The 26309-nt window shown below is 46.4% G+C and overlaps 2 pseudogenes; both read left to right on the top strand.

Annotated features, from left to right (window-relative positions):
- Window positions 1-3558: 3558 nt before the first annotated feature.
- LOC125515980 lies at window positions 3559-14315 on the top strand (annotated as a pseudogene).
- A 1372-nt stretch (window positions 14316-15687) lies between these two features.
- On the top strand, window positions 15688-15826 carry LOC125517763 (annotated as a pseudogene).
- The last annotated feature ends 10483 nt before the right edge of the window (window positions 15827-26309 follow it).

Below are 26309 nucleotides of genomic sequence, written 5' to 3' on the forward strand. Positions count from 1 at the left end.
AGAGTTTGTTTCTAGTGTAGCAAGAGTCCTAAGAATCAACAAAGCAACAGCGACCCTTGCAGGCAAAACTTTGAGCACTTTTCGAGTTGAAGTGCGATTTGACAAATCCAAAGCCATGAACTCAGGGATAACAGAATGCAGGGATAGATGAAAATTGAGAGTTGCCTTATATACCAAAGTGCATGGCAGTCACCGCCGCGGACAACGTCGAAGCTGTTTTGAGTGAAAAATGATCAACTGTATTGATAGGCAGATAAATTACACTTATATATGTTCTGAAGAGATACGACGCACAAGTCACAACGATTGGAACCGATGCAACAGTTAGAAGAGAGGGAAAAAAGAGACGCGTCGGTTGCTAGAAGGCAATTGCACGCCGCAAGACGAGGGGAGATTTTCCCTCTAACTACTACAAGCGAATTACTCATAACACTCCTCCTAATCTACTCGTGTCCATGTAGAATCTTCACACGCTTGTCCAGGTATGATCATCATCTCCAAGATTTTCCATTGTAGTATCATCACCTCGAAAAGATCCTTCTTAAAAAATTCTTCAATAGGTGTAGCGACTAGACCTCAAACAGTCTGATCTCTGTGCTCCGGTGTCATCCCTGGATCAGTAATGCTGACACCACACAGTATTCGGAGGATTTATAGCAGAGTAGCAATCACACACTTATTACATCGAGTGTCTCAATAGTGAATTTAATACAATAAATATGGCTTAAGGCCATCTAATAACGAAAACAACGAAATACTTGAATGATAAGTGAGTCCATCAACTCCAACGGCATCACTGAGTATAGAACCACGACCTAAAACTCCTTAATCGTCGTCTAAAAAGTTTGCAACATTAACGCTGCAGCTCGAAACGGGTCAGCACATGGAATATGCTGGCAATGTAACACATAGAGAGTAATGGAATGAAACAACTATACTATATGCATATTTGGCTGGTGGAAAGCTCTATGGTTACAGTTTTGCGTAAAGCCAAATTTTTCCTACTTCAAAGGAATATATTTATTTAACTATCATGGTAGTTGTTAAACATTGAGAATGGTTGACAGCATTCTCAATCCCAATTAAGCATCATCATTAAACATAACCCAACAAAATTAATTTAGAGTAACATGTTGAGATTCACATGATAATCCAAATACTAGATACTCAAGATGTCCATAACCGGGGACACGGCTAATCATGATTAGTTTATTACACTCTGCAGAGATTTGCGCACTTTTCCCCACAAAACTCGATCGCCTCCGTTTGGTTTCTCGCACTACATGGTGTTTGAGAAGACGGATGACCGAGACATAGTCTTTCAGAAGCGCTAGCACCTTACGATCGGGTAGACCATACCACCTACATCCCCTACATCTGTTAGTCTACCACTGTAAGAGTTCGCACAACTTAGTCAACTATGCTAGAGCCCATAATAGCTTGTGGCTACACACGGAAGTTTCTAGTATGAATAGTCTCATGATCCCTTTGAGCCTGGGTGGCGGTCCGAAAAAAAACAGGCAAGTCTTGGAATACCCAGGTGACTTAATCCACCCAGATATGTGTTTAAGTTGCCACCTTAGATAAATCATTAATTAACAATCTCACATCTGTCATGGATATCATTCACCCAATCCACGTCTACTACCATAACATGGCATAATAAGCAAACGTAGAAGTAACTCCCAAAGGTTTGATAATAAACAGGTAATAGGTACTACCTCAACTACTTCCCATCCCACAATTTAATTAGATCCTAATCATGCAATGTGTGAGGATTGATCTAATGCAATAAAACTGGGTAGTAGGAAAGGTATGATCAAAGTGTTACTTGCCTTGCTGATGATCCGCGAAACCTAACGATTCGAAATAACAGGCGGCGCACTCCGGGTATTCTATCGCAGACAAATAAACAAGCATACAATAAGTACTCATCTAATGCACAGGTAAAACTCAAATAAGAGATCTAACCAGAAGGTTCAACTTAAGAACTCCGGTTGGCAAAAAGAATCAAATCGAACGCAGCAACGAAAGTCAAACGGCGAAAGAAAACACTCCGTTCTAGTAATCTGGATCTAGGGAAAATTTTACAGTAGCAAAATCTTGTATAAGTTGGTTAAACGGATAGAGGGTTTCGAGATGAAACTCTAGGCGCTTGAATCGCCTGATTCCGATAAACGAGCGAAAAGTTATACTAAAACGAAAATCGGATCAGGAATCGCGATCAGAAAAATCGCGGATTTAATCCAAGAAAAAGAAAAACGATGAACGCTCGCTAGAACGAACGAACGAACGAACGCTCGCTATTTAAATAAGCCGGAAAAACCGATCTATTAAAAAAAACTGAATCTAAAAAAACCGACGAAAACCGATCTAATTTTTTTTTAAAAAAAACCGATGGCACGGAAGTCGAGGCGCGGCGAACCTCGGCGGCGGCAGCGGGTGGCGGCGGCGGCTTTGGGGCTGGGCGGCTTGGGTTTCTCCCGGGGTCTGGGCCGGCTTTTAAAGGCCACCTCGGGCCGGAGTCCTATCCGGACACGGCCCGTAGGTCGGTTCGTTTTTTATACGCGCGGAAGGAAAATAAAAATAAATACTAAACGGACTTCAAAAATTCCGAAATAAATTTTCACGGGCTTGTAAAATCAAGCCGCACAAGGTGAACATTTATTTGGGACCTAAATGCAATTTTGAAAAACGCACATTTTTCCTAAATTCAAATAAAACACCGAAAAACTCCGAAATAAAATCTTATTTGATTTTATTATTAAATCCTCAATATTTATTTATTTTGGAAAAGTAATTTTATTCCCTCTCTCATATTTTTGTAATAGAAATAATTGATGATAAAATAAATAAAATCAAATGATCCTATTCTTAAAATTTGAGAAAACTCAAATATGAAAATAACGAAATCCCCAACTCTCTCCGTGGGTCATTGAGTTGCATAGAATTTCTAGGATCAATCAAAATGCAAAATAAAATATGATATGCATTGATGATCTAATGTATAACATTTCAAATTGAAACCTTGATGAGAACTTGAAATATAAACTCACAAAGAGAAAGAGTGCAATATGATGTTTTAAACAGGAATAGTTCAGGGAGACACTCCCCCTGATAGCAAGTCCCGAAACTGTCCCATACCAATTCCATGAACTTACTTTTGGAATGTAGAATTTTGTAGAGACTTGGTAAATAAACCAGGAAGGCTTTCACATGATTTAACTTGCAAGATGTTTATTTTCCCACTTTTTTGAAGATCATGGGGAAAAATCGGCCGTCGCAGTCGTTGGCCGCCTCCGCCACCACCCACCCTCTCTCCTCCCCCTCTTCTCGATCGACGACGCCCCTTCTGCTGCTACCGGGTATGAAGAAGAAGACCTGCTTGACACCGATGATGCAGGGCGCCGTCCACTTCTGCAACATCACCGATGTTGCAAAAAAGACATCTCTTGCAAAAAAATCGACAACAAGATCTTCGTTGCAAAAAAAATCGCAATAAGACTTCTGTTGTAAAAAATAATATCCGCAACAAGACATTTCTTGCAAAAAGAATCCGCAACACAATATCTGTTGCAAAAGTATTCCGCAACACAACCTCTGTTGTACAAAAATCCCACAACACAACCGCTATTACAAATGTTTCTGCAACAAGGTCTTTGTCGCAAAGTAGAGATAAGACGTTGACCCCACTAGATCTATGTCAGATCCCACGGCTCGCGAGGCGATGGCGGCCGACGCGTAGCAGCCCCCATTTTTTACACACTACACTTTTTGGCAAACGAATTAAACTTCTTTATTCAGAATTCGATCTGACTGAGAGAGTGAGTGGTCTCTTCACTGGGCCTGGCCGAAGGCCCAACGGTGTTTTGAGGGAGGCCGAAGGCGCAACGGTGTTTTGGGGGAGGCCGAAGGCCCAACTTAGTTTACTGACTTCTATCTTCATGCTTGTCAATGTCTCGAGAAAGATAAAAATCTTCATGCTTGTCTGCCGATTGTTGCACCTCGCCGCCCCGCTTCGGCGGCCGGCAGTGCCGCCGTCGCCCTCCCCGCCGCCGCGCGGCTTCGGAGCACCCCCTACCAAAACACGAGACCGTTCCGCCCGGCACCACCTCGCCGCCCACCACCACCCCGCACGAGCGCCCATTCCCCAACCCTGGTCGGGGCCGCCGGTCGACAGACCAGCCACGGCTAGGAGTCTCTGGGAAAGGTACGCATTTCTTAGGCCATCTGTCCAATCTTCAATCTGCTTGTTTTTTCAGTACAATGGAGAGGAAAGAGATACGTGACCTCGTTATGTCTTCATATGTAAAACGGGGCAGATTCATTGGCCGCCTTATTTATTTATTTAATTCGGCAATTGCTACTACGAAAGTGAAATTTGTTTGTCTGAGGCATGGTATCCTTATCTTACACATGTGGTCTGATCAAGCAAGCTGTTGAACTAGTACACCCCATTCCACGCGCTCTGTTGACCGGGAATTTGTGCACTCCTTTCGTCTTCTTTTCCAAAGTCACAATCGATTGCCCAGACAGATTTTAATTTGGTCGTTCTTCCCACCTGATTAGTATCTGTAATTCTAAAATCAGTCCAGCGGTGGCATGGCCATTTGCTACGATATCATTGTTTTATCAGGCACATTTGGATGGGCTTCTCCCTGAGTCACATTATTGTTAGATGCAGACATTCTGCCACCTCTCAATTTGTTTTTGCTAATGTGCACAGCCAAGACAGCAACCTGGAAGTGGAAGCACTACTCTGATGGAGGTTTACTTTGATTGGTGCCAGTTTGTTGTCCTCGTGGTCGATGGCCAACTCTATGTGCTCTTGGTTCAGCTTCACCTGTGAATGACGCTGTCGTGTGTGTTACCGAGATCCACTAACATCCGCTTCAATGGTACGCTCCATGGCTTTTACCTTGCAGCTTTCCAAAATCTCATCAACCCAAACAACAACAATCTTGTGGGTGCCGTCCTTGAAAACTTATTTCCATAATCTGATGATTTAGTACATAAGCTCACATCCACATGGGCAAACTAACATGAAGGGTTGTGCCCGTTTTTCTTTCTTTGTCACATTTTGGAGGTACAGTGAACTGACATACATAGTCAGTCATCGGTTATGACCACATAGTCAGTCATCGGTTATGACCTTACTGGAGACGACTAGTCACTTACCTATGAGGATGGGAATCAGGGCTCCCACGACCCCAGTTCTCAAGTCTTTGCACCCATATATACCTGTTCAGCGATAGCACTACAACATATTTGTACTTTTGTGCAATTATGTATTCGTTCTGTGTGTACTCTAGCTATTTCCAAATGCAATGCATAGAGCACCCTGCAGCTTGCCATTTTCTTACCAACACCATAACCTGCTGCAATGGCACTGCAGAAACTCTTCCACATCTCAATTTTCCTGTTACTATGCACAGCCAAGGCAATCAACCCCGAAACTGAAGCACTACTCCGATGGAAGTCCACTTTGATTGGTGCCAACCCGTTGCCCTCGTGGTCAATTGCCAACTCTACGTGCTCTTGGTCTGGCATCACCTGTGATGCTGCCGGACATGTTACCAAGCTCCACCTTTCTGGCTTTGGGATCCATGGTACGCTACACACCTTCTACTCTGCTGCATACCAGAATCTCATCAAGATCAAACTCAACAGCAACAATCTTGTTGGCACCATTCCAGCAAACATATCCCTGTTGCTCACGCTCACCATTTTGGACTTGAGCAGCAACAATCTTGTCGGTGCCATCCCCTACCAACTCGGCAAGCTACCAATACTAGTCGAGGTTAATCTGGGAAATAACCAATTGACTAACCCAGAATATGACAAGTTCTCGCCTATGTTCAGCTTGAAGTTATTATCTCTAGCTAACAATAATCTCAGTGGAACCTTCCCACAATTCATCCTCAACTACACCATTGTGAGGATGCAATTCCTTGATTTGTCAGGTAATGACTTCTCAGGGCTGTTACCAGATTCACTACCGGAAATGGTCCCAAGGTTGAGGTATCTAGATCTGTCAGCTAATGGATTCTCTAGTGTGATACCTCGCTCACTCTCGAGGCTCCAGAAGCTTGAGATACTGCTTCTCAACGAAAATAATCTTACAGGAGGGATCCCAGAGGAGCTTGGGTTAGTACCTGGATTGCGAGTTCTTTCACTGAGCGACAATTCACTTGGTGGGTTCATCCCAGCCTCACTTGGGCAGCTTCAGTTACTAGAGCAACTCAATATCAGAAATGCTGGTTTGGTTTCTACTCTTCCACCCGAGTTGGGGAACCTTACTAATCTCGGGCACTTGGATCTGGCGCATAACCAGCTATTTGGAAGTTTGCCACCATCTTTGGCCAGGATGCAAGGAATGTCCTGGTTCATTGTACATGACAACTATATCGATGGTACCATCCCACCAGAGATGTTTTCAAACTTGACTAATCTCGCGGTATTCGATGTTGCCAAAAACTTGTTAGCTGGAAGCATCCCATCGCAGATTGGTAACTGTAAAGAGATAATCACTCTCCTCCTCTCAAACAACAACTTTACTGGTTCCATCCCAGTAGAGATGGGCAGCTTGCCGAACTTGCAGTTTTTGGTCATGTCAAAGAATCACTTTACTGGAGTGATACCATCTCATATCGGCAATGCAACATCTTTGAAATTCCTTGCCATCAGATCCAACCACCTTGATGGAGAGCTTCCTGCAACCATGTCCGCGTTGATAAATCTTGTTGCTCTCATCTTGTCTGGCAACAAGTTTACGGGTATCATTCCTAATATTGACAACAGGCAGTTGCCGTCTGTCAAGGTGGTAAAAGATAAAAACACAAACAGCTTCATGGGAGAATTGCCATCGGCCTTTTGTCAGTTGGCACTTTTGCAACTCTTGGATCTATCAAACAATCAGTTGTCTGGTAAGCTTCCTGGTTGCTTTTGGTACTTGAAAGATTTGCAATCCTTAGATTTATCGAGCAATGCCTTTGCTGGTGAAATTCCAACCTCAAGTTACTGTAATTCTTCACTAAGGTCCCTGCACCTGTCAGACAACAACTTTACAGGTTGCTTTCCAGGTGTGTTGAAGAACTTCAGACGCCTTGTTATTTTGGATCTCGGGAACAATAATATTTCTGGTGTAATTCCTCCATGGATAGGGCAAAGCAATCCTTTGTTGAGGATTCTCGGACTGCGATCGAACATGTTCTATGGAAATATTCCCTGGCAGCTATCACAACTCTCCCATCTCCAACTGCTTGATCTAGCTGAGAATAATTTTATAGGTTCCATACCAGAAAGTTTCGTCAACTTATCCTTCATGAGGCAGGCACCCACGATGCAGCCAGGTATAAAAATCGTCCTACAATATGCCACCTTTGGATATATATACAGTGGCACTATGGTCGTAATTTGGAAAGGACAGGATTACATTTTCCGGGGAAGAGATGCATTTGTGACAGGTATTGATCTCTCTGCCAATTCTCTTTTTGGTGCTATACCTCCGGAGTTGACAAATCTTAGAGGCATCCAGTTACTAAATATGTCAAGAAATTGTCTATCTGGTAGTATCCCGAAGGATATCGGCAGCCTAAAGTTTTTAGAATCTCTTGACCTCTCTTGGAACAAGATATCAGGTCCTATTCCTCCTAGCATATCAAACCTGATATTCCTCAGCTCCCTTAATCTCTCGAGCAATCTTCTGTCAGGAGGGATACCTACAGGGAATCAACTCCAAACATTGGATGACCCGTCAATTTATAGCAATAACCTGGGACTTTGTGGCTCTCTATTGAACATTTCATGTAAACATGGTTCAAGTCCGACAACCACATCAGATGTGGGAAAGGAACATCATGATGAACTTGAAACCATGTGGATGTACTGCTCAGTGATCGCTGGAACAATATTTGGTTTCTGGATATGGTTTGGCACATTGTTTTTCTGGAAGCCCTGGAGATGTGCTTTCTTGAGTTGCATAGATGCCATGCAACAGAAAGTTATGAGGAAGATGAAGGATATCTGAGGTATAGAAAGCTGTCCAAGTATTGAATGATACCACACCAAATGAAGATGAAGCAAGATGTAAGCGTCGTGATAATTATATCTGTTTCTGTTCCCAGTACGCTCAAGAATTACCAACGTTCCAGTGGACATATTTTGTTTCAAGGTTCTAGACAAGTTTGTGGTGTAGCTTTAGTCAGGCTAATGGTTTGTGTCTCGCTCATGTTTTTGTAAGCGTGTGTTGTAAATCTTATAATATTTCTAAAGCCTATTGTGCTTGATTTTCCTGTTGTTCAGAGTAGAAGGGCAGTTTCAGGTAGCATACATTGGAACTGCCTTCGAGCCTACCTTCCCATACATTGGAACTACATTGGAGCAGTTTCAGTGAAGTGTGCGACCAGATGACGATCGAGTGAATGTGTGTGTGTTGTGGTATGCACGCTTGTGCATCTTGGCTTCTTCCCTGTAGTCACAAAAGAAAAAGTAATCCTTACATTTGCTTTGAAATAAAAAATTCTGAACTTGGAAAAACAAATTATGTTTTTACAGTGCAAAAATAAATAAGTTGGCTCTTTCCCCTTTGAATGGCGAGTAGATTTTCTCCCCGAGAGGAGGTAAGCATTACGTGCTTGATTTGTCATATGGAGGGAGAGGGAAAAGTTACAGTTCTGTACTAGTCGCAGTAGGAAATAGACAACCAATTCAACTATTTTGTGGCTGCTCTTTTTTGTTTTGTTGATTTTGCAGTTGCTGCGATGTGTTTGTGTATGGTGTATGGTATCCTCATCTTACCAAATACTACTCTCTGTATTGCACATTTGGTCTTATCAAGCAAAGCTTTTTACTGGAGTAGTACACCCTGTCGCATGCCTTCTCTGACCGGGAGCTTGTGCACTCTTTCCAGTCATCTTCTTTTCTGAAGTCGGAATCGATTGCTCGAATAGTTCTTAGTTTGATTGTTCCTCCAGCCTGGTTAGTGTTCTGTAATTTTAAAACTGTAATCTTGTAGAGATTCGAGTTTTCATTTTTTTTGGTTTGCATTTCATGAATGCAGGCTCTGTTCTGTGCAGCCCTTGGATACTTGTGTCTTGTCGTCTCTCTTCAGAGTTAACCTGCAGACTCGGTTGTTTACCAGCATGTAAACCATCTCAGTATTTGCATCTATCGAAGTTGTTGTGCTCTTGCATTACGGCTATTGTTTGGGTAACCAACCTTTTCTGTCTTCTTTTTGTGATAACTAATTCCTATATGCTTCTTCATCTCATTCTAGAAGCACAGCAGGTTTGCCGGGATACTGAAATTAGCATTTGTACCATAAAAGAGCTCCTGGATAACTAGGTGATTTGTAGATACAGAAGCTCAAATACAACGCTGTTGCTTAATTAAGAGTTATCACTTTCCTTTGCGACTTTTTGGAAGTTCCTTTCCTGTGGCCTGTGATACTACTTACTTTGTCATTCTTTTCTAGATTATGTTACTTCGTATTTTCTGGCTTTTTTCCTGTTCTTTGATTTCACTGCTCCTTTTGGAAACCTTTTTCATGGCTGGTAATTTGTTCTAGCAACAGTGATGTTGAACCTTTGCGGTCACTCCCATTGACCGACTTCTCTTTCGTGACACAATGGCACTGTTGAACGGAGCTTGTGTGTCCTCGGGGGAAAAAGGAGCTTCAACAGTCAGCTCCCAGATATTGACTAGCTTGTGTTACTTGGGCAATGCAGTTGGGCAGGTGACTTGGCTTTCTGTTAACGGACAGTCTCATTCACCACAACCACATATATAATTGGCCGTCGGTTTCATTCACCACCATACTGGCTAGCTTCCATTGTTGGCTGGGTCCTGTACACTGACAGATTCGGTGCTTTCTTCACAGGATGACCCCAAGTCTTCAGTCTCTGTAGACATATACCCGTCCAGACAAGTTTGTATAATAGACTGCCAACCCACTGCTGACCCATTCTACTATTGCCAACCTATTCTGCTGACTAATGACCTCCATTTTCTTGCCAACGCAGCTGACATCTCAAGAGCAGTAAATCTTTTCTATAATAGACATGCTGGCTGTTCGACTGGAGGGGCAAACACAGAGTCTATCCAGCCACACCCTTGAGCGATGGCACCACAATACAAGCTCTCATGTTTGACAGCTTTGCATATGCTGCTATGCATGGCCAGTGCAATCAGCCCGGAAGGAGAAGCACTCCTCCGGGTGGAAGTCCACTTTGCTCAATTCCACCTACCTGTCATCATGGTCGCGTGCCGAATCGACCTGTGATTGGTTCGGCATCACCTGTGACAATGCTGGCCATGTTACCACACTCGAGCTATCCTGGTTTAGCCTCAATGGCACGCTCGACGCCTTGTACTTCCCGGCATTCCGGAACATCACCACATTCGACCTCTGTGGCAACAACCTCGTCAGTACCATCCCAACAAACATATCGCTGCTGCTCACCCTGACCTACCTGGATTTGAGCGACAACTATTTTGTTGGTGCGATCCCCCATCAACTCGGCAAGCTCCCATGGATTCATTACATCGATCTGGGAAACAACTACTTGACCAACCCAGACCCTGCCAAGTTCTCGCCTTTGTCCACCGTGCAGACCTTACATCTAAATGATAACAATCTCAACGGCACTTTTCCACAGTTCATCCTGAACCGCACCAACGTTAGGTTGGAAGACCTCGACCTATCAGGTAACTTCTTCTCGGGCTCAATACCTGAGACTGCCAGATATGGTTCCAAATTTACTATTTCTTGATATGTCCTCCAACATGTTCTCTGGACTCATACCGAGTGAATTCGGTAATCTGACTAGTCTTGAGTCCTTGAACCTATCGTGGAACATGCTATCTGGAGGTTTGCCACCGTCCTTTCCAATGATGGGCCAAATGCTAAACTTTGATGTTGAGAACAACCACCTCAGTGGCAGCATCCCGCTAGAATTGGTTTCAAACTGGACTGAACTTGGCTTTTTCAGTATTGCAAACAACTCCTTCACCGGAAGCATTCCACTGGAGATCAGCAGATGGGAGTCCCTGCAGTACCTCCTCCTTTCTGGCAACTGCTTCAACAGCTCAATCCCCGCAGAGCTAGGATCTTCCCTACGGGTGCTCGACTTGTCCAATAACTATCTTACAGGCATGATACCATCGGGGTTTGGTAAATTATCATTCTTATTACAATTCCTTGACCTTAGCAGCAACCACTTGGAGGGAGAGATTCCAGCGAGCTTGTCGCTCCTATCTGTCAACTACATATTCTTGTCCAGTAACAGGTTGACAGGTGTCATCCACAAGGATTTCTGTAAGCAACGTCATCTACAGTTCTTGGACCTATCAAACAATCTCCTGTCTGGAATGCTCCCTGGTTGCTTATGGAACCTGCCTAATCTTACATACAAGGATTTGTCAAGCAATGCTTTTGTTGGAGAAGTCACAACCTTGACGAATGATGCTTCTCCATTAGAATCAGTACATTTGTCCAACAACAGCTTCTCTGGATATTTTCCGTCTCTTATAAAGAACTTGGAAAGCTTAGTAATTTTGGATCTTGGAGACAATATGTTTTCTGGCACAATTCCTTCATGGATAGGAGCTAGCCTCTCTATGCTAAGAATTCTCCGACTACGGTCAAATATGTTTCATGGAAGTATTCCTTGGGAGGTATCACAACTCTCTCATCTCCAGTTGCTTGACCTAGCTGAAAACAATCTTATAGGTTCTATTCCAGTAAGTTTCGCAAACTTTACTTACATGGTAGAGACAACACCAGAAATGGATGTAAGTGCTATCCTTGCAACTTGCAAGCTTTGAAACATTTGGGATATGCCTTATATGTACACTGGTACACATTATTCATATGATGGTCAGATGGACACAATCTGGAAGGGACGTGATTATACTTTCCATAAGACAATTACGCTTATGACTGGTATTGATCTGTCAAGAACTCCCTTTCAGGTGAGATTCCTGCTCAGTTAGTAAATCATCAAGCCCTGTGGTTCCTGAACCTATCAAGAAATGATTTATCCGGTGGTATCCCAAAAAACATTGGCAGTTTGAAAAATGTGGAGTCTCTTGACCTCTACTGGAATAAACTCTTGGGCCGTATTCCTCCAAGCATATCAGATTTGTTGTGCCTAAGCTTGCTCAATATGTCCAACAATCTACTATCAGGAGAGATACCTACAGGCAATCAGCTCCAAACACTCAATGACCCGTCAATATACAGCAACAACCTGGGACTTTGTGGTCTCCCCCTGAGCACTCCATGTAAGCATGATTCGGTAGCACTTTGCAAAAAGGATCCTCAGATACACGCTCTTCTCTCCCGCGACTGCGTCGCCCCCGCGAGTGGCCGGCCGCGCCCAACCTCCTCCCCCGCGCGCCTCCCCCTCCCCCTTCCTCCCCGCCGCCGTCGCCGGGGCCCGCTGCGGGCCTGGCCCGGGCGACGTTGGTGGCGCGCCCCCCTGGCCTTTCCCCTCTTGGGTGTCCGCCGGCGCGGGACGGGGAGACCCCGGGCGGTGTCTCTAGGCGGTGGCGGTCCAGCGCGACGGCGGGGGTTCCTGGCGCGAGCAGGGGGCGGGCTTCTGGACGGCGGCGTCGCCGATGGCGACGGGGCGACGCGGCACCGCGGTCTGGCGGCGCCCACTCAGCCTAGATTTGGGCCCTTTGGGCCCCATCTGGGCCTAGGCGGGCCTGCGGCGGGGTGGGTCTGCTTCGTGGCTTCCGGGAGGCGGGGGAGACGGCAGGGTGCTGGCGGCACCATCGCCGGCTTGCTGCAGCGTGGCGGCAGGGCTTAGTGGGCCCGTTTCGGGCCTGGCCGGGCCAGGGGTGGCCTGGCATGCCCTGCTGCCGCGTCCGGACGGCTACCGCGATGGTGTCGGAGGTTCTGGCCTCCTGCACGACGGTGGTGGAGGTGGTTCCCTCCCGTTCGGCTTCGGTGCTGGCGGGGCACTTCTCTCCGGTCCTCTTGGCCTCGTGTTGGTGTTCGCAGTGAAGCGGCGTGGGTGGCGGCGCAACCACGATGGCGCATGGTGGTGGGCGGCGGTCTGGCTGGTCGGCTCCGGTCCGTTGGGCGATGGGGTTGGAGTGCGGGAGAAATCCTTGCCGGTTCTTCGGCTCCGATGCGGTGACACCTGCGGGTGCCACCATTCCTTCCTAGAGGGTGTCGGCGATATCCATCCCCACCCCCCTCCTCGTGCTGGGGAAACCCTAGGACATGTCTGGGCAGCAGCGTCGCCGGCGTCGCATTCCTTCTTGGAGGTGCTGCTTGGTACGCGGCGGTTCGGAGCCTCGGGTTGTGGTGGTTTGTTTTTGGAGGGCGTAGCGGTGACGGGTCATCCGCGCTTTGTTGAGCTGCCGTTGTTGGCATTTGTTTCTTTTTTGGGCTTGATGTGCTGTTCGCCACAGCGATCCTTGTATCGGTGTTGGTTGCTTTGGAATACAAAGCGGGGGGAAACCCTTTTTCGGTAAGCATGATTCAAGTTCTGCAACAGTGCTGGATCAGCCAAATGAACATGACCATGAACTTGAAACTTTGTGGCTGTACTACTCAGTGATTGCTGGAACTGTCTTTGGTTTCTGGATATGGTTTGGAACATTGTTTTTCTGGAACATCTGGAGGATTACGTTCTTCAATTGCATCGATACCATGCAGCAGACTGTTATGCAAAAGATGGTGTCTACCTGGCAGTATGACACTCTGTTTCCCGCTTTTAGGCGTTCATGAAGGATTTATCACGACCTCGGTTGTGACTCCATAGACAAAAACAGAATTTCTTTTCCAACTTTTACTTTATATATGCAACGGATATAGATGTATTGTTCATGGCTGTTCTATTTGTTCTCTGTAACCAACAAACAATTCTCTGTTCTGGTGTGAACAAAATTGACCTTTTATAGTTTTGTAACAATATGGGAGAGACCAATTTGGTACATATTTGTATTAGGTTCTGATTCTCTCAATTATGTGAGTTGTAGTTATGTACGATAGTGTCAAAAAATGTCTTATCTTTTGATACAGAGGGGGTACGATTCATGGTTGCCGTTTGTAGTTTTTTTTGAGCTTTGCTTTGGTCGGTTTTTTGATTCTGTGAAGAGAGAAGTGCATATTTCAACCCTGAACTTTTGGACTAGTCTAATTTACAACCCCGAACTTCAATACCGTCTAAACTACAACCCCCAACTCTCAAAACCGGTCAGTATTCAACCCTCCCCTCTTTGTTGACCGGTTTTGACCTGGTTGACCGGTTTTGACCAGTCAACAGGTCCAGTCAGCATGTCACATCAGCAAAAAATGCAAAATTTCCAAGGAAACAACCTGTAAAATCGAAGAAAATATAGGAAAAGAAATAAGAAATCCAATTTCCAAAAAACACGGAAAATAAAAAAACGAATTTCCAAAAAAAATCCAGAAAAAACCCAAAAATTCAAATTCCAGAAAAAAAATATTTCCAGAAAAAAATCATTTTTTTATTTTCCCTAGCTTTTTTCGTGAACAATTTTTTCGGAATTTTGCTTTTTTATATTTTTTCCTGATCTTACAGATTTTTATTTACTTTTTCTTGAAATTTAAAAAAAAAACTCACGTGGCATGCTGATTGGACCCGTTGACTAGTTAAAACTGGTCACCCCAGGTCAAAACCGGTCAACAGAGAGGGGAGGGTTGAATCCTGCCCGGTTTTGAGACTTGGGGGTTGTAATTTAGACGGTATTAAAGTTCGGGGTTGTAAATTAAACTAGGGCAAGAGTTCAGGATTGAAATATGCACTTCTCTCTTCTGTGAATTGTGTGAATTGAACTGTATGAATTATTTGTGTAACTGGATAACAGTGTGTGTGTTGCATATAAATAGTGCATTTTCATCCATCGCGGAGTTTTGGAGGTTCCTGTTAACCATGTCATGTACATGTGCACCGTGCCAATGTGCATCGCACCGCACCACCATATCATGTAGCGCATATCTTCTGTTGGAGTTGTTTTGATATAGATTAGATTGGTAGGTTGGTAGTAGTATTCTCTCTTATTTCCACCTTGTTGTAACCAACTCTATCTCTTGTTCTCCAAGTCTACTCTATCTCTTGTTCTCCAAGTCTAAATCTTTGTAACAACTTATGTATGCGCTGTATCAACGAGGTAAGACGTTTCCGCCATCGCACATGGTAATCAGAGCCCTTCCTCTCAATCTAGTGCATAGCCATGTCTTCATCCGGCGCCTCCCCTAGCCTCAACGGCTAGGTCACCGAGAAGCTCAACCGCACGAATTACGTGCTCTGGCGCACGCAGGTCACACCCCACCTGCGGGGCACCGGTGTCTTCGGCTACGTTGACGGCACCTCGCCGGAACCGGCCAGACTCCACGTCACCAAGGACAAAGACAACAAGGAGACTTCTGCGCCCAACCCTCTCCACCCACTTTGGGCCAGGGAGGACCAACAAGTGCTCGGCTATTTGCTGAGTACTCTCTTCAAGGAGGTCCTGGGTGCGGTCACCGCGATCACCACGGCGCGTGAACTTTGGGTGGCACTGGGGGGCATGTTCTCGTCCCACTCCCTCAGCCGCGTCAACAACATCCGAACTGCGCTCATCAATGCGCAGAAGGGCAACCGGTCGGTCGCCTCCTACTTCGCCTCCCTGCGCGGCCTCGCTGATGAACTCGCCGCCGCCGGAAAACCCATCCAGGACGACGAGTTGATCTCGTACATCCTCCATGGGCTCGACATCGACTACCAGCCGCTTGTCTCCGCCCTCGACGCCCGCGTCACGCCCGTCACCCTTGATGAGCTCTATGCCATGCTGAGTAACTTCGATCAGCGCATGGCCCAATTTCATGGCTCCTCCGGCGGCTTCAAGTCCTCGGCCAACGCTGCATCTCGCGGTCATGGTGGTGGCCCTCGCTCACGTGGCTCTCCCCGCAACAAAGGGCGGCCCGAAGGCACCAACAACGGTGGTTGTTGGGGATATTACTACTGCGCGTAAACCGGCCAGGACAAGCCGGGTTAACTTCATCAGTAGTTGAAGTGTGATAAAAGCCCATGAGGGCAGATGAGGGCTAAAGGCCCATAATCGGTTTAAGGCCTATAGCTATAAACCGGCGTCGGTATGTAACTTGTGTTATAAGTTAGGAATAGTGGAGACCGAACCGGACGCATCTATGAGCTAGTATCGGGACTCTGTAAACCGACGGGCGTCCCCATGTATATAAGGGGACGACCCGGCGGCGGTTCAAGGACAGACAACAACTCGAGACATAGGCGAAGCTTATTTGCTCCCTAGTCGTCGAAACACCCATCAATTCCATCACAACTAGACGTAGGCTTTTACCTTCATTGAAGGGGCCGAACTAGTATAAACTCTCTTGTGTCCTTGTGTCCGCTTTAACCCCTTCAAGCTAACCCGTAGCGATGGCCCCACGACTAAGTCCTTTCTCTAGGACATCTGCCGTGACAAAACCACGACAGTTGGCGCCCACCGTGGGGCTATCGCACGATGGTTTCCGGTTCTTGGAGGGCCGCTTTGAAGGACTCGAGGGCTACGCTGTAGGCCGGATGACTAAGAGTCGTCGCGGCAAACTCTACATCGACGACACAGGCTGGGGCCCTGAGGCCGGCTCAATTGAGTACGGGTATCGGGTCCCCTTTGGTAGCATTCACGTTTTCATTGGCAAGATCGGTGAACCGGGCCCTGAGCCGGACATCTGCACCGACCTCATCGAGACGGCTCAGCGTACGCGATCCGCCCGGGTTAAACCGGCCATGAAGCGTGCCTTCGTGGGAATGATCCATGGAGGGAGTTATGAGGATGGATCGGAGCTTCGCGGGGCGACTGCCGTTCGTTCCTGTAACACCCTCGATGCGACTATAGCTCCCACGTGTCGAGGCAAGACTTAGAGACATAATCGCATTGAAGGCATATGTCGCAAGTTAGGCAATCTTCACAACATCCCATGTAATATAAATCATAAAGGGGAGATAACATAGTTGGCTTACACTCGCCACGTCAATCAAGTACATAAATAAAATTACATCATCCAAACACTCATGGCCCGACTACGGCGCCAAAATAAAAGATAACCCAACATGCGACACGGTCCCAATCACCCCCAACTGGGCACCACTACTGATCATCGGGAAAGGAAACATAGTAACGTTGAGAGTCTTCGTCGAACTCCCACTTGAGCTCATACGCGTCTCCTGGAGCGGAATCATCAGGCCCTGCATCTGGTGTAATAGTAATCTGTGAGCCACAAGGACTCAGCAATCTCGCACCCTCGTGATCAAGACTATTTAAGCTTATAGGTAGGGCAAGGTAAATATATGTGGAGCTGCAGCAAGCGACTAGCAAATATGGTGACTAACTTATTCACAAAAGAGAGCAAGAAGAGGAGGCAAAGCGCGAGCGAGAAAAACTAGAGAGCAACCTGTGCAAACATTACTCCAACACCGTGTCCACTTCCCGGACTCCGCCGAGAAGAGGCCATCACGGTAACACACTCAGTTGATTCATTTTAATTAATTAAGGTTCAAGTTATCTACAACCGGACATTAACAAATTCCCATCTGCCCATAACCGCGGGCACGGCTTTCGAAAGTTCAATCCCTGCAGGGGAGTCCCAACTCAGCCCATGACAAGCTCTCATGGTCAACGAAGGAATAGACCTCCTCCCAAGACGTTCCGATCAGACTCGGTATCTCGGTAATTCAAGACACTTCAACAGGTTAAAACAAGACCAGCAACACCGGCCGAATGTGCCGACAAATCCCGATAGGAGCTGCACATATCTCTTTCTCAGGGCACACTCAGATTGTCCAAACTTCCAGTAGGCCAGCCCAGAGTTGCCCCTGGTAGCCACCGGCGGCTGACAGTTTGGACCAACACTCAGAGGAGCACCGGCCGGGGGGGGGGGGTTAAAATAATGATGACCCTTGAGTCTGCAGAACCCAAGGGAAAGAAAAGGCTAGGTGGCAAATGGTAAAACCAATGTTGGGCATTGCTGGAAAAGCTTTAATCAAGGCGAAATATCAAGGGGTTCCCATTATAACCCAACCTCGTAAGGAACGCAAAATCCGGGAACATAACACCGATATGACGGAAACTAGGGCGGCACGAGTGGAACAAAACACTAGGCGAGAGGCCGAGCCTTCCACCCTCTACCAAGTATATAGATGCATTAAGATAACAAGATAATATAATGATATCCCAACAAGTAAATAAAAGATGTTCCAACAAGGAACGGCCTCCAATCTTCACCTGCAACTAGCAACGCTATAAGAGGGGCTGAGCAAAGCGGTAACATAGCCAATCAACGGTTTGCTAGGACATGGTGGGTTAGAGGTTTGACATGGCAATTTGGGAGGCTTGCAAGCAAGCGGTAGGCATCGTAGTAATGGCATTGCAAAAGAGCGAGCAAACTAGCATAGCAAAGATAGTAGTGATTTCGAGGGTATGATCATCTTGCCTGCACAGTTGTCAGAGTTGACTGGATCCTCGAAAGCAAACTCAACGGGCTCCTCATTAGCAAACCCGTCTCCCGGCTCTACCCAAACAAGACAAACAAGCAACAAGGATACAATCAACCACGTGCACTCAAACAACGCAATGCAAAGATGGTATGCTATGTGGGATGCGATGCGGGATGCGAAACGCAAGATATGACAGGAAATGCATGAACCTGGCCTCAACTTGGAAAACCAAGTGTGCCACTGGAAAGATGAGATGAAATCTCTTGAAAACGATATAAAGAACACCGGAATCGGAGTTACGGTTTGGAAATGGCAAGCGATTCAAAAATGACACCGGTCTGCAATTTACAGCAAGTAGTCATCTAAATGCAATGAAATGAACATGCCACCGCACCCAAAAATAATAACAAAATACATGGCAGGGATGTAGACAAGATGCTTAACAAAAGTCTAGCACTGAGCTACGACCAATTCATCCATTAACAGGTTCAAACAAGCATGGCAAAAATGCATATGACAAACCGATCTCAGATTTAGTGAAATTAACACTTGTCTGGAATTTCAGATCAAGTAGCCCTCTTCGGAGCAGCAAAACTACATGCTACAGGATCTGAACATGGCAAAGTAAAGCACGGCATGGAGCTACTCAAAGATCTTAACAAAAGTCCCTTAGTGACCTTGAGCCAAAAGGGATCAGAAAATACAATTGCAAGCATGTGAACATAGCAAAAACATAATCAGTTTCAGACTTAGTGAAAAACTGACACATGCTGAAATATAACTCAAGTAGGCATGTTTACGAGCTCGATGCACTCACTACGGTGCAAGTCATGGCAAGACAAGCATACCTCCATCAAGAAGGCACACAATGCAAGCTAGACATGGCAATAACAATAGCATAGCATGCACGGATCAACTACAACATCACCGGCAAAATTGCAAACAAGTTGTGAATCTGCCCAGATTCACAAAGTAGTAAAAGTAGAGCTCGATTGACTCAAGCTAGGGTGCTCCATAAATGCAAACAAAGACATGGATGGATAGAGAACTACAATATTAATAAAAAATCCTTACTGATCATCCTCAAAAGAGGCACGGATCACTAGGAAACAACATGAAGATATGGCATCATGAGCTAAACAGATCAAAGACTTAGTGAAATTACTAAGTCCCTGAAAACAGATTTACCAAGTGCACCACTTTGCAAGCTTGCACTAGTCACCACACACATCACAAAAATACATGGGTTGCACCTCTGGAAAGATGACAAAACCCTTAACAAAACTCATGTAGAGCATCAGGGCATAGCAAGCACACATTAATCATAGCAAAAATGACAAAAAGCTAAACGGAGTAGCAGATCTGACAATTATCTCAAGTAGCCTTCTTCTAACAGCATTTCGAGCATCAAGATGAACTCAAATGAAAATGATGCAATGGAATGAAATTATGTACTCTCTGAGATGAACATTTTGATATGCTATATGCATGAATCGGAGCTACGGATGCAAAGTTACGGAGCCGTGAACATGAGCATATGGACTGAAAATATCAGGGACTTAGAAAAAAAATAACCTCCCAGATCTGGATCTAGGGTTTCACGGCACGCAATCCGAGGCGGCCGGATCTCCGCCGGAGTTCGTCGCCGGAGGTGACCGGAGCGGGAGGAGGAGGCCGGGACGGCGGAGAGGAGGCGAGGCCGAGGCGCGACCGGGGTGGCGCTGCGGCCAGCGACCGCGGGCGGCGACCGGCCGGGCAGCGGGCGGCGGCGGGCGGCTGGCGGTGTGGAGGCGGCGGCGAGCTTCGGCCGGGTGGCGGCGGGCGCGCGGAGGCGGGGCGAGGGAGCGGGGAGGCGGCGGCCGGGCCCGGGAAGGCCTCCCGTGGGCCGGGCGGGCCGCGGCGGCTGGGGCGCTGGCGGCGCCACGTGTCGCCCTTCCAGTGGCCGCGGGCGGTGGCGCGGCGTGTCCGGCGCCGGTGGACAATGTCCGGCGCGCGCGAGGGGTGGATTTAGGGTTTCGGGGAGAGGGGATCCGGGGTATTTCGAGGGGGACCTATTTATAGGCATAGAGGGAGCTAGGAGAGTCCAAATGAGGTGCGGTTTTCGGCCACGCGATCATGATCGAACGCTCTAGATGATGAAGCTGAGTTAGGTGGGTTTTGGGCCAAATTGGAGGGGTGTTGGGCTGCAACACACACGAGGCCTTTTCGGTCCATCGGTTAACCGTTGGAGTATCAAACGAAGTCCAAATGATACGAAACTTGACAGGCGGTCTACCGGTAGTAAACCAAGGCCGCTTGGCAAGTCTCGGTCCAATCCGAAAATGTTTAATCCCCACACACGAAAGAAAGCTAGAAATGACCACTGGAGGAGAACGAAGCGCCGGAATGCAAAACGGACAACGGGGAAAAAGCTCGAATGCATGAGACGAACACGTATGCAAATGCAATGCACATGATGACATGATATGAGATGCATGACAACGATAACAACACATGGAGACAAAGACCCAAACCCGAGGAAATAAAATAACTTAACGCCGGAAACGGCAAGAGTTGGAGTACAAATTGGGAAAGTTACATCCGGGGTGTTACAACACTCCACCACTACGAAAGGATCTCGTCCCGAGATCTAGGACTGAAAGAACGCCGGGTACTCAGAACGGAGGTGATCCTCGCGTTCCCAGGTAGCTTCACGGTCGGAATGGTGTGACCACTTGACTTTGAGAAATTTGATTGACTTGTTGCGAGTCTTGCGTTCAGTCTCTTCAAGAATAGCAACTGGGTGCTCACGATAAGAGAGATCTTCTTAGAGCTCAATGTCCTCGAAGTTGACAGTGCGGTCAGGAGTCTTGAAGCACTTTTGAAGCTGAGAGACATGGAACACGTCATGAACATTTGCAAAGTTTGAAGGAAGCTCGAGTTGATAGGCGAGGTCGCCTCTCTTGCTGACAATCTTGAAAGGTCCCACGTATCTCGGGGCAAGCTTCCCTTTGATACCGAAGCGACGAGTACCTTTCATAGGAGAGACACGGAGGTAAACATGATCTCCGATCTCGAAAGCCAAATCACGGTGCTTAATATCATAGTAGCTCTTCTGGCGGGATTGGGCTGCTTTGAGGTTATCACGAATGACTTTGCACATTTCTTCTGCCTCTGTGATTAAGTCATTACCCAAAAGCTGACGTTCACCGGTTTCAGACCAGTTGAGAGGGGTACGGCACTTCCTGCCATACAGAATTTCAAATGGGGCCTTGCCCAAACTTGCTTGAAAACTGTTGTTGTAGGAGAATTCAGCATAAGGAAGACAATCCTCCCACTTCATGCCGAAGGAGATCACACAAGCCCTGAGCATGTCTTCAAGAATCTGGTTGACACGCTCGACTTAACCGCTAGTTTGAGGATGGAAAGCTGTGCTGAAGCGGATGTTGGTGTCCATGGCCTTCTGAAAAGAATCCCAAAACTTCGAGGTAAAGATGCTGCCATGGTCTGAAGAGATCACTTGTGGAATACCGTGCAGAGAGACAATACGAGAGGTATAGAGTTCCGCCAATTGAGCTGCAGTGATCGACTCTTTGATAGGCAAAAAATGAGCCACTTTGGTGAGTTTGTCAATGACAACGAATATAGCATCATTGCCACGCTTGGACTTTGGAAACCCAGTCACGAAGTCCATTTCAATGTGGTCAAACTTTCATTCTGGAATGGCAAGAGGTTGGAGGAGACCTGCTGGCCTTTGGTGTTCTGCCTTCACTCTTCTGCAGACATCACATTCATTCACGAATTGAGCAATCTCGCGCTTCATTCGAGTCCACCAATAAGCTTGCTTAAGGTCCTGATACATCTTCGTGCTCCCAGGGTGGATGGAGAGGAGAGAATTGTGAGCCTTGTTCATGATCACTTTATGGAGGTCACCTTTGGGTACAACAATACGATCCTCGAAGAAGAGAGTGTCCTTGTCATCAAGGCGGTAGCACTTGTACTTGGACTGGCTCTTGGCAATCTCAATCTTCACCTTTTTCACCATAGCATCAAGAAGCTGGGCTTGGCGAATCTGGTCTTCTAAGGTAGGAGAGACTTGAAGGTTGGCGAGGAAACCTTGAGGAACAACTTGCAGATTAAGTTTGCGGAAAGCTTCACAAAGCTCGGGTTGATAAGGCTTGAGAATCAGACTGTTGCAGTAAGCTTTCCTGCTCAATGCGTCAGCAATCACATTAGCCTTGCCCGGAGTATACTCGATACTTGGATTATACTCTTGAATCATTTCGACCCATCGAGTTTGCCTGAGGTTGAGATTAGGCTGAGTGAAAATGTACTTGAGACTCTTGTGATCAGTGAAAATGTCTACTTTTCTTCCCAATAGAAGATGTCTCCAAGTCAAAAGAGCATGCACAACTGCTGCCAACTCGAGATCGTGAGTGGGGTAGTTCTTCTCATTCGGCTTTAACTGGCGAGATGTATAAGCAACAACTTTCTTCTCTTGCATCAATACTGCGCCAAGACCTTGGAGAGAGGCATCACAAAAGACCTCGTACGGCTTGGATTCATCAGGCGGAGTCAGAACTGGACCAGTGATCAACTTCTCTTTCAAAGTGTTGAAAGCAATATCACACTCCAGAGACCAAACGTACTTGACGTTCTTCTGAAGAAGATTTGAGAGAGGCTTCGCGATCTTGGAAAAGTTTTCAACGAATCTTCGGCAATAGCTTGCGAGACCGAGGAAGCTACGGAGTTGCTTCACATTCTGAGGAGGTTCCCAATTCACAATTGCAGACACCTTCTCAGGATTCACGGCAATGCCCTTGGCAGAGATGATATGACCAAGATAAAGAACCTCATCGAGCCAAAATTCACACTTGGAGAACTTGGCGTAGAACTGATGTTCCCTTAGCTTATCAAGAACCAAACGCAAGTGCTTGGCATGATCTTCCTTGTTCTTGGAGAAAACCAGAATGTCGTCGAGATAGACCAAAACAAAGTCATTGGTGTAGGCGTTGAAGATGAAGTTCATCATGCGAGAGAACGTCGGAGGAGCGTTGACGAGGCCAAAAGACATGACAGTGTATTCATATGAACCAAAGCTTGTCCTGAAAGCTGTCTTGGGAATATCTTGCTCACGGATTCGAATTTGATGATAGCCCATACGGAGATCAAGCTTGGAGAATACTTGGGCACCTTTGAGTTGTTCAAACAGCTCATTGATGTTGGGAAGTGGGTATTTATTCTTGATGGTCTTCTTGTTCACTGGACGGTAATCAACACAAAGTCGGTCCGTTCCATCCTTCTTCTTCACAAAAAGAACACCACAACCCCACGGAGAAGAACTAGGCCGGATGAGACCCATTTTCTCTTGAATATCGAGTTGCTTCTTCAGCTCCTTCAACTCTTTAGGTCCGAGCTTGTAAGGACGTTTGCACACAGGTTCCGTGCCAGGCTCAAGATCAATAACGAATTCAACTGGCTGGTGCGGAGGCATTCCTGGGAGCTCTTCTGGAAAGACGTCTTGATATTCGCAAACGACTGGAATTTGAGAGATGGAATCGAGTTCACCCTTCTCATTAAGAGAAAACAGACGGATAGTATTATCCCGAGCGGCAAAGACAATTACATCCTCAGACGAATGAGTCAATTGAATCTGCCTGGCAGCATAATCAAGCTGAGCCTTGTGCTTAGAAATCCAATCCATCCCGAGAATAAGATCAATATCCGAGTTACCAAGAACCATCGGAGAAGCCAGAAACTTGAAATCACCCATCATGATAGAAATATCCGGAATCTCGTGATTAGCAAGCAAACATTTACCCGGAGAGACAACTGCTAACGGTTTATGCATAACTTGGGAAGTTAACTCATGCTTAGATGCAAAAGGTTTCGAGATGAAGCAATGTGATGCACCAGTGTCAAAAAGAACTTTTGCAGGAACATCGTTAACAGGAAGGTTACCCATGATCACATCTGACGAGTCCTTTGCCTGAGCTGCATTCATCAAATTGACCTTGGCGTGCTTGGGGTTATGCTTGACCACAGCTGTACTTGCCGATCTGAGAGGAGGAGGAGGAAGACGCCTCTGGTTGAAACACTTGTTGGCATAGTGACCCTTCTGTTGGCACTTGTTGCACGTGACCTCTAAAAGCGGACGGTGATACGGAGCACTCGATCTTGGAGCTTGAGACGAAGTCTTGTTCTGAAAGCCAGGGTTGGGGGGGGTGGGAAGAACCACTGCCACCTTTGCTCTTCTGCTGATACGGCTGACGGAACGGAGGAGGAGGAAGCCAATACTTCTGCTGCTTGGCCACTTGAGTAGAGGAAGAAGGAGTAACATCTCTGACTCGCTTCTTGGAAGCATCACACCTCAACTGAGCAGCCTCTTGCTTCAGTGCCATGTTGTAGAACTCATCGTATCTCAAGGGCTCAAAGAGAACAAGAGCGAGCTGAATTTCTTCTCTGAGACCACCCCTGAACTGATATATCATGCTCTTCTCATCAGGCACGTCCTGCTTGGCAAAGAGGGCGAGCTTCTGAAACAACTTGTTGTAGTCATAGACAGACAAAGAACCTTGCTTCATATTGCGGAATTCCTCACGCTTGCTTTCAACCACGCTTTGGGGAATATGATGAGCTCGGAAATCTCGACGGGAATCATCCCAAGTGATAACACGTCCACCTCTGGAATCCTTGTACTGCTGGAACCATTCTGCAGCCTGATCTTTGAGTTGGAAGGAAGCGAACTTAACAAAGTCCTCAAGCCTAACGTTACTGCACTCGAAATGCTTACACAGATCCACAAGCCAATCGCCAGCATCGGTTGCCTCAACACAATTGCTGAAAGTCTTTGGCCCGTTAGCAAGGAACTGGTTGAGTGAAGCAAAGTGATTCTGATTGCTGCCTTGATTCCCTTGACTGCCTTGATTGCGCTCTTGAAGAATTTGCATGATCAACTGTGTGTTTGCATTGGTTGCGGCCATCACATCTTGCCATGCCTCCGGAGGAGGTGGAGGTGGTGGCGGATCAGGATTCGGAGTCGTGCGCGTTGGAGGAGCCATCCTGAAGAGGTTGACTACCATTAGCACATTGATAGATAAATATTGAAGCTGAATCCAACGGAATGAAATTGCAACATATAGTCTTCATATCCGAACAAAATGAACGAATGCATTCCTCTTGAAATGGTCACATATCCATAAATTGAGAAGCCACGTAGAATTAAGGTAGAGAAATAAATCAACAAGGTACGGATCAAGAACGAATAATCGGTAAGAAATCCCAATCTCAAACCAATATCCGTGGAAGAAGAATTAGAGCTACTAGAATTCCCACCTATGAAACTCCCGAACCTTTTCGGTTATGCAATCAGGTGTTGGGGATACAGGGGAAGCATAATATCTCACCCAAACTAGCAAATCCTACATCCAGCTGTATCCATCCTTCAACACATAACCAAGAAACTTTCGGAAACCATCTATCTCAACCTTCGAAAAGCATCCATTATACAAGTTATGGCGATACTCCCGAACTCCCGCCCCAGTACTGGGTGGCATCGAGGTTATCTCACCAACGAACTGCATAAAAGAGATTTTCGATGTCGGCGTACTAAACTCAGGTATTCCAAAACTGCAACGATAAAAATTATGATGACAACACCTCAGAGCTCAACTCCCCGGGACACTTCCACTAAACCCCTGACAGGAGGCACCAAGACAATGTTCTCATCATAAAACCATCGGAACGATTCCAAGATACCCGCGTGATCCTAAATTTTTTTTAGTGAAATTTGAGAAGAGAAGAGTCAAAACTCTACGTCAGGATGCCTTACCAGAGCGATGAGGAGACTGGGAA

The sequence above is a fragment of the Triticum urartu genome, chromosome 6 (assembly GCF_003073215.2).
Source record: "Triticum urartu cultivar G1812 chromosome 6, Tu2.1, whole genome shotgun sequence".
In the NCBI taxonomy this organism is placed as follows: Eukaryota; Viridiplantae; Streptophyta; class Magnoliopsida; order Poales; family Poaceae; genus Triticum; species Triticum urartu.